Source organism: Alosa sapidissima, chromosome 18 (genome assembly GCF_018492685.1).
Source record: "Alosa sapidissima isolate fAloSap1 chromosome 18, fAloSap1.pri, whole genome shotgun sequence".
Classification (NCBI taxonomy): Eukaryota; Metazoa; Chordata; class Actinopteri; order Clupeiformes; family Clupeidae; genus Alosa; species Alosa sapidissima.
The window spans coordinates 7,703,941-7,714,134 of record NC_055974.1 but is presented as its reverse complement, the minus strand read 5'-3'; the positions used below and the strand labels follow the sequence as shown (position 1 = coordinate 7,714,134).

The window sequence follows — 10,194 nt, the reverse complement described above, 5'->3', positions numbered from 1 at the left end:
GAATCTCCCTTGTTGTCCAGCCAGGGACTGTAGCACTTTAAAGGAACAAAACATACTACTTACCGATAGCGCGTCTTTCCAGCGGGCTGAGGGATCACACACAGTAAGTTTGGTAAAAAGAACAATCCTTAATTGAATAGATCAATATAAGCCTTATATATCTCGGTAGAACCTCCATAAACTGATGGTAATTTTGATACCATAGATTTAATACAGACCCAGTCAGACCAATAGTATGAAAAATCAGGAACAGAGTTTATTTACAATGATGCACATCAAGGGAGAGACAGCATGACTTCACCTAAAGATCCATCAGCTGCTCTATAGACAAGGAAATAGTTAGGGTTTAAGTATCCTTCCAGGCTGACGGGAGATGGCGTTGGTCATCCCATCTCTCATGGACTACACTGAATCAGACCCTGATTAGTGGCATCCTGGCAATCCGGAGCAGATACTGACGCAGCCATGCAGAACAGTAAAACACTGCAAAGTCATAATATTCCCGCTTATCTCTAAATAAAGTCACACACAGATATACACAGGGACAGTACAGATATCGTACAGTCATTACATGGAATCATACTTTTAGTATCAAAGTGACCCACTAATGCAGAAATGCAGAACATTAAACCACATATTGAAATATTGGACATAATGCAGAACATTAAACCACATATTGGAATATTGGACATAATGTTCTATTCCACTTTCTCTCAATACTTGAACTGTTGCTCATTGAATAAAGTGGTAACTTTTCAGACTGAACCTGTATCATGTGTCTGTGTGCTGCTCACTACCTGTAGCTGATGTGAAGGTGGTGAGCCCTGAAGGGTGACCTAGCTAGAACAGGAGAGGACGAGGGGCAGACAGACACCAAAGGAGAAGAGATTCAGAAGCAAACAGGTTCATTCACACAGACATCATAAGCATTCATACAACACATAATTCAGTGCTCAAGGTTATATGCAGGTATAAGCAGAGCAATGACGCAGGAAACTCTGCTGGCATTCATTTTTATTTCAGCTGGTTCACAAGGTCCATTAGGTTCATTCTTCAACATGCAGAGTTAAAATTGTAAGTAACCGTTGAATGAGCAATTGTAAGCAAGCAAGGGTTTCTTTAAGTAAGGACTGGGCAAACAAGGGCCACATTGGGTTTTGAAACTCTTTCCGACTTTCCATGTGGCCGCACAACACGGGCCGCAGTTTGCCCACCAGGTCAGGTGGAAAGATTGCAGCAGCATCCATCAGTGAAAATAGATGTAATGGAGTAGAAGCAGTAGGAGTGGACACAGGTCACCTTATTTCCAAGATATTAGCATACTGCAGTGATTTAAAACACAGATTTACAATGGAATTGAAAAACATCATAGCTACATTTCTAGTACCCTGGAAATCCAGAGTTCTCGCGAGAGCACAATGGAATTGTCTCTACAAGACACTCTGGCAAAGAGCAATGATGCACGTTACTTTTTCCCCAACATTCCTGGGAACCAGCTAAACTGATGAAGACAGCGCTGCAACGTTGGAGGACAGTACACATTGGTCGTAGTGTTATCCCATTGCGTCGAAGTCCGAAATCATTCAAAGTAAACATGGTCTAGCGTTATCCAATTGCGTGCAGTGAGATTTTTCAATGCATGCTTGTTGCCGCCCCTCGAGTTGGGCCATTACATTGCTATTTGCCAGACCCTTAATCTTTCTAGATTATCAGGGTCTGGATTTTCCAGGCTACATTTCTAGTACAGTTATACAGAATACAGAAAGAAAAATAGCGGACCCCGATGTCCAGTGTGTGCATTACATTTGTCATGGATTTAAAGGGACACCAGGCAACGTTTTTGTGTTAATTAATCATCTTCGTATGTCGGTATATGGTTAAATGACTCATTACAGGGTGAATGAAGACTCTCTCGCCCGCCCCTACTGCCTGTAGGAAGAATATCCCGCTTGCAAGTTCGGTGTATCCGACCCGCCGACCTTCAGTCTCACAAAGTCTCAGACATTGCGAGAAGCAGGATCAGTTTACATCCTGCATCCCCAGCACAGAGGCAGGCTAACGAAACGCTAGCGATTGTTGCAAACGTGTGTATAATGGCAGAGCCAGCAAAGAAGCAGCGAAAATCCTTGACAGAAGATGCAAAGAAAAGGAAAAGAGCTTCAGACCGAGCGAGGGCTCGCACACGTATCGACACGTACGGACGCTAGGGGGAGCTTCGTAGAGAAAAAGCATCAGGCTTGCCTGGTGTCCCTTTAAAGAGCAATTAAGTTTATAGTCAGGAGGCCAAAACTGATAATAAAACTTTGTCGGACACTTTTTGGTACAAGCATACAACCTATCCAGTATTAAAGGCACAATATGCAAGATTTTCACCTTTATGAAGCCAATTTGATGGTAAACGAACTTGTAATCGTTCACCTAGCATAGCTATACAGCATAGACGTAACGAGTCTCTACCGAGAAAACAAGCCATGCAACATGCAGCCAAGCCAACTTTCAAGAGCGGCGCCCCGCCAAACCTCGCGAGAATCGTGAAACATTACCTTGTCAGTAGATACTGTATAGCTCTTTGGAGATAGTTAATCTTTTGCCTGTTAATCCTTCACCTCCACAACAAAAGCATTTGCATTGTGTACAGGGGGGATAAGTCGCGAGAAGTTTGCTATTTACAATAGCAGAGTAACATATAAATACATCCCGACTCTAGAGGGAGCTGTACACTCCTACAATACCCAAACCTGCATAGTATACCTTTAACATTTAACCCTTCAACATGTGTTCTAGCCAGGTTGTGAGCTTAGAAAATGTTTTTTGTCCATTTTAACACTAAGTGGTAAAAGCGGATTTTTTCCCCAAAGTGCTTCCATTTTCTTCCATGTTACCTACTGTAATTTTGGGCAAATGTGCAATATAATCCAACAAGCATGATCATTAAAAAATAATCATCAATAAATACCACAAGAGTATCACACCACAAAGGGCACTGTTGTGTCAGCACAGAGTGATTTGGCATGAGGCAGCAGATCCAGAGAAGATGATCACAGCAGGTGTCAACAGTCTGAACAAAACTTTATAAAGGAGTGAATCACATAATCACACAACAGATTAATAGTCAGGGGGCCAATTCTGAAAAGGGCTTCCATTAAGACTTTTGCGGACATGTTTTGTGTGTTTTTAGTTAAGACACCCATAGGTAAGATATTAGGGTGGTTGTGTGTGTGACTTGTACAAGCAATTTTGGCAAAAAAAATGGCCTGAATTGCTTGTACAAGTCACACACAAAAAAATCAGCTTGACCATCCTAATATCTATACTTATGGGTGTCTTCTAACTAACAGGATGACAGCTTGTACCAAAACATGTCAGCAAAAGTCTTAACGGAAGCCCTTTTCAGAATTGGCCCCCTATTATCTCAGAGTTTGCAGTGCCTCAATGTGACAAATGTTATCTGCAGAAGCCCAGGCTCCACTGTCGAGTTTTCCCTGACCATCGCCATTTGACCCTTGGAGCTGTGTGTGCTGGGCTGAAAGTCAGAAACGAACACAACGTAGATATGAATGATTTTGTACTTTGTCTTCAGTCATCAGTGAGTCTTTTTAAAGCCTAAAAAATAATTGGTAGGCTATGATTTTTTTTTAAATAAGCAACTAGTATAGACCCCTTACATAAATGTTAAAAGGCTTTCAAGAGATCCTTTATTAGGTTGATTGCCCATATTTATAAGTCTCATATCTGTGCATTTGTTATAGCCTATGAATTTTAGCCCTTATTACTGTAATATGCAGGACTACATTCGGAAAGAAGGTTAGGCCCTTTCACACCAAGTGTGAACCAAGTGTGAAAATTAGAAATGGGTTGGCCGTTTGATATAGCCTATCCCTTATATGAAACTAAATGCAACCAGAAGGCCATTTGCACAGGCCTGTATCACCCAACTTCAGACCAAATGTTAAATGAAAACCACATTTTAAGTTTGGCAAGGAGTGTCAACACATTTTTGGAAAAGATTTGCGGATTGCTATCAGTGGAGGGCGCTGCCACGTTGAATCCCATATGCAGTGAAAGAAGTGAACTCCTATACACGCAGAGACAATCTGAAAATCTAGCGGTCTAGCGTCCTCAAAGTCGCAAAGCCTAAACAGCTGTAGCTTACGCCAGTCGAAGTTCTTTTTAACAATCGCCTTCTAATGTTAAGCCAAGGTGTAGACGGCGATGTTTCGGTGAGCATCTGTTAGTCTTGATTCTGCAGCATTTTGCGTTTTAAAACAAGGATCTCCTAGGACTGACCCCGCAACACAGTCCGTGTGTTGAGTCCGACTCCAGTGACAGATGTAGAAACTGTGACAAAGTGATTACTTCGTAGCTGATATCTCTGCGAAAGGTGAGTGTGGCATAAATTGTTGGATGCGGTGTAAATTCTTATTTTATCGGGAAATGTACCATTTCTGCTTTTGCTCCGTGGCACTGTGCTGAAGAATTAGATTTGCGTACCCCCATTTTTCAACCATTTTGAGGGGGCCCAATGTTTGTTTGACTACAAAATATAGTTGTAATGCTATATCTATATGTAAATATATAGTTTCAATACATATGTGTAGGCCTGTCTGTTTTCCTGTAGTAGCCTAATCCCTGCAGACTATGTTCATTGCCTATTGTAATATATTTTTGTTGAACTTTTGTTTCTGAAAACAAAGTGTTCAGTTCACATTTGCATTAGAGCTTGGCCGTGTAGTAGATCATATCCTGGGTTATCCTACTTTTCAGTGTTGGTAGTTTGAGAGACAGCAAAATAATAAAATCTCAACATGTAGCCTAGAATATATTTCACGACATTGAATCGTATGTTATCATCTAAGGTCATCCTCCACCCAACATGCATGACGCTTGTGCAATTTCAGTGTCCGGCGACTGGAATGAGCCAACGGGGAATAGCAGTGATGGTCTAGTACTTTGAAACAGTTTAGCAATAGTAGAGAGATATTGAGTTGTGGGGTGTCTTAATATGCATCCCATTTTGAACTTTGCTATTCCATAACATTTGAAAGAGAAATATTTTAACTAAATGCTGGAAGAAGTGTATTGGTATTATTAGGTTATTATTATTGTTATTATTGGCCATCGCTTAAGGCATTTCACACATTGTTGAGAAAACAGTCTTTCATTTTGCATTTGGCCCAGCATCTGTAAGAAGCTATCAGCTTCTCAGAACATGTGAGAAACCTCGGAATAACCTACACCATGGATGTTATCTACTTGTACCCATGTCATATCTGTACCATAAAAAGTAAATAATCATCTGACAAAAAAGATTCTCCACTCTTTGATACTGTGAAATTTTCCATGGAGAGTAGAGGCGGATAAGTAGAGCAGTTTGATCTCTCTCTCTCTCTTTTTTACGGTATCTGTTTCCATTCACTTCCAAGTCTCCTCTCTTTTATCCCCCCTTTCACAACGTGTCACTCTTTTTCTCACTCACTCCTTCACTAAAGAACACACACACACACACACACACACACACACACACACACACACACACATACACATACACACACACACACACACACACACATAAGGAGGAGTTAGTCTTTGTGCTGCAGAAGCTTGTGGAAGTTTGGCCAGATCTTCTTTCTGCTTTCTGAGGGCCGTTTTGCTGAGCTGAGTTTTCCACTCTGCCAGTGAAATGCGAGCAGGAGAGGTGATCGGGGGCTGGGATAGTGTGCCATCACAAAGCAATGAAGCTCACAGGATTCAGCAATCATCTCTCTCTCGCTCTCTCTCCATCTTTCTTCCTCCTGGCAATCTCCCTCAAGAAAGTTCTTTTTGCCAGTGGCAGACCAGTCAAGTTTATCATGTTCCAACCCTTGAATCATATCATATTGAACTAAGCTAATCATGCATCATTATCTTTAAATATGGCTCTTTCTTCCCCATTTACCTGTCATTCCATGGCTGACTGACTTCGTCACAGTATGTCTGACTAAAGCACCTGCAGTGCCTCTTTTAGTTCTGTACAAGATATAAGCTCAATAACAACTTTCTGTCTTGTCTCTGATGTTCGCACTGCTGTCCACACTCTGCTGCGCCCTGTCCATGTTGCAACCCCCTGTGACTCCCCTGTGGTCACTTCAGTTCTCGTCCCACGTCAGTGCTGGACAGGACAGAGCAGGTCAGAGCAGGACTGCCCAGAGACAGTGTAAAATTATCAGCCTGGTGCAACAGTGAGGGTAATAATGACGGTATAATTGACAAAACGCCTCAGAGACACCCCGCGTGGAAGGGGGTGAAAGCCATGCAATGCAGTGCAACGCTGGCCTGGGCTGTCAGGCTCCATGCTGGCTGTGCTGTTGGAGAGCAAGCTACTCCTTCTGGCACGCGTCTCTGGGAAAGGGGATGGCTGCAGCTCCGCTCATGCTAATGCTCATGCTCACACTCACGCACTCCCCCCAGTTCAGTTTCTGGCACCGGCTGCCACCCGAGCCAGCAGAAAGGCCCAGCCCATTCCTCCAAGGCCAACGGAGGCTGATAGACTGTTCCAGGTGGATGATAGCTGTCTTGGTAACGCTGCCAGCTCTGGTTGCTGTTTCTGGAGGCGGCCAGGGTGGATAAAATGGCCGCCAGTACCTTATTCTTAGGTTGCTTGTGTGTATGTCGTTTAGGGTGATGTGTAAACACATTGGCTTTTGGTAAACAGTAGGTGTATTAGAGTGAAAAACATATGCTGAAAACAGAGAAACTTTACAAGCACATTTGTTTCTGCATTTGTCTTGTAGTGTCATGTTGGCACCTTACAAATTTTCAGCATATATTTTTCCATCTAATACACTTACTTTTTCTGCACAGCCTTTGTGTGCAAAGTCAGCATTTTGTGCTTTAAATCACCTGTCAGGTCATGTCTGTGTTGCTGATGGCAAGTTGGAAATCTGCAGCAGTGGTATTATATGGAATTGTGGAAGTGGAGTGTGGAAGTAAGACATTTCAACATGGTTTGTTTGAAACGTAAAGGGCTTGTGCAAGTCTGCAGCTCTCTCTCTCTCTCTCTCCCTCTCTCTCTCCCACTGTTGCAAACAGCACAACTGGGCAGAAAGAGCCTCTGTCCTTCCAGGGAGCGAAAGCGGGAAATCTTCCGTCGACCAATCAGAGGCTAGGGGAGTTTCCACACCCCCCACCTCCAACCCCCCCTCCTCAAAAAATGAGGAGTTTAAACAAACATGCCCTGTGTGTGTGGATGTTTTAGCCATGCTGCTGCCCCCTTCTTTTGGCCTCCCTCTCAGGGGTGGACGGGGCTGAACAGGCTCTGAACAGCGTCAGCCTAATGCGACAGGAAGAGGGGGGAGGGAGGCGGCTGGCAGGGTTGCACGTGGGACACCCCATTTCCAGACCCAGGCCTGATGACAACAGCCAAATTGCCCTAATGAGAGGCCCTTGGTTGGAAGGACCATGGAGCCTCCTCCTCCTTTCTTTGAGGTTTTTTTTTATCGAGCAGTGTGAGACATGGTGAACAAAAAGGCTGAGTTACTTGTAAGGATAACTCCCCCAGCTGTGCAGTTTTTTTCTTCTTCTGGTTGTTAATGCTCATTTAAAACTGCACAGGAAAGGACAACTGGAAATGAAAGAGCTGGTAGTTGGCACAAGGTGAATCTCACCCTCTGGTCATCAAACATGAAAGGAAAGGAGAGTGAAATTCCAGTTGCCATTTATTTGTTTATAGCATTCATTCATTCACTATAATTTATTCACCATAGCATTCATTCACTATATGTCATTTATTTGAGCAGTAGGTTTAGTCACTTTTAAAAAATATGTTGTTTTAAGACTAGCTATGCTGAGAAATGGCCTCTCTATTCTGTTATCACTCCACGACTTAATTTCCCAGTCTTTACACTTGTACACAATTTAGTATTTACAAATAAAGTGCTTGACAGGCCTATGAATTAATGATAATAGCCTGTCCATTATGCTTGGTTTTGGACTTGGGACTTAGATCCAAGACATCGACCATAATTGATTATGCACTTATGCGTTATTTACTTCATGAACGTCACTGTAGTCCAAAGGGGCAAAACAGCCCTTACTTCACCAGATTTAAGATCACTGCCCAGCAACACCTTAACCAAAAAAAAAAGTTGATTATGCATTCTCATGGATCTTAGTCTATTGTGTTACACAACTTTGCATAACCACCTAGGTGTGAAGTCTCCTTGATAAAGTCATAGCGTGGTAAGGAATGGCCAGAGCATTCTGGAGATGTTGCTGGCTGCTTTGCTGGCTAACGGAGTGGGGTCAAGTGCACGGTGAGGAGAACAGAGAGGGGATTAAGTGGGCTCACGTCTGGTTTGTGACAGCTGTTGAACCTGCTCACCCACAGACATGGTGGAGGAAACCACAAGGCCTTATGCTGTAGCCTATAGCTAGAGTTAACATAGGCTAGATAGCAGAATGTTTGAAAATGTACACCCACACAGGCTACCTTTTGTGGTAGCTTTGCAAGATTGAACCTATTCCATAGACATGAAGGGGGAAACTAAAGAGGATACAAACAGTACAGATAATGAGTAGTTTTTGAAAACACACACACACACACAAACACACACACACACACACATTGGTAGCTTTGCAAAGATAAGATCTGCTTCAAATAAAAACCTTAATTGCCGCTTTATAAGGACTATGCTGTGCTACTGTTTTGAAACCAAAATTGTGATGGTCATTTCTCAATCTGTTAATTTCATTTATGTAGTGTTAGTCTAACTGGTAGGCAAAGAAAATGAAAAATGGTCAAAAAATGTTACCGTTTAGCCTGCCAAGACTGTCAAGTTCACCACTAGCCTACAGGCAGTGCAAACGGATTTTGGTTGAGACATTTTTGAAATGTTAATGGTAAATGGACTGCATTTACTGTTTATAGCGATTTTTTTCGACTCCTGCGAGCACCCAAAGTGCTTTTACATTGTCATGCCTCTTGCCTTACGTTCACCCATTCAAACACTGATGGCGGAGGCTGCCACGCAAGGTGCCAACCTGTTCATCGGGAGCACTTGGGTTAAGTGTCTTGCTCAAGGACACACTGACAGGGTTGAGCCACTGCCGCTTAGGAGACCTTAAACAGATTCAGGTATTGAGTCAGGGCTCAATCAATACAGGGGCTCTGTAGGTTAGCCTTGTAGATTGTACTGGACAGGTGGAGAACATTAAGGGATTGTGGAAGAGAACAAAGGATTTTCAAGTTCCATTTACAGGGCCTTGGCATTGGTTGAACATTGAGGATCTTTGTACCCCTGAAAGCCATTGTATGGACCCTTTCAACAATAAAAACAAAAACAATGCTTGAACGTTTTATTTGGGCCCCAATCTACTTCCTCTGCATTAAGATAACATATGGAATGTTAAAAAGGAAGTCTTGTGGGGCCAACTATGATGCTGGTAATGGAACTCTCTTGAAAGGGTCCATAGGAAGACACCAGAGAAGGACATTCATATCTGTATTTTAGTTTTTTAAACTTTTTACATTCCTGATAGCCACTTGTCAGAGGTGGGCACAAATACATCAAAAACTATTTTGTTACAAATTACAAATACTGGCTCATGAAATGTAACAAAATAAAATACAAAATACTGATGTGAAAAATGTATTTAATTAAAATACAAGTAATTAGTAATTTGGAAATACCCACACAATAATCATGGTATACTAACAAGGCATATTATTGAAAATGTATCCCCAAGAGACAAGAAATAGTATTTTTGATTGGCTGGCAGGGGGTTATTAATTCTGTACATTGGGGCACCTATGAAGTAGATGGTAAAAAATGTAATCACCATACCATATCAATGTAAACAATGATTGAACTGACAAGCAGGCTTCACAACAGTGGAATCAACTGTAACAAAGCAAACTACCCACCATCATTTTCCGTAACCAATGAAAGTAGTACAACAAATTGAACAGGTCGGCCTCTTTTTAAACTGAACTACATTTCCCTTGTTGTGCTATAAATGCATGCCTACTGGCAACATGGGGGATAAACAGAATAACAACCTATAAGGTGTTCCAATATACGGAATTAATTAACTTGGGAGAGAATTCCACTCCGGGAGGTCTTAGTCTCCGTCTCCTCCGTTATTTCTGCATATCAGGACACTTCAGCAGATGTTACTCCTTACATAAATCCTCATGTCAAATCCAAGTTTTTAATA

General features: G+C 42.2%; 1 protein-coding gene across 1 annotated transcript in view; it reads left to right on the top strand.

The window, feature by feature from the left end:
• Nucleotides 1–4,071: 4,071 nt before the first annotated feature.
• Nucleotides 4,072–10,194, top strand: part of ghra (growth hormone receptor a) — a 35,449-nt gene continuing 29,326 nt past the window's right edge. The window contains exon 1 of the mRNA XM_042069797.1: nucleotides 4,072–4,381. The gene's annotated coding sequence lies outside the window, so the exon portion shown is untranslated. The remainder of the gene's footprint in view (nucleotides 4,382–10,194) is intronic.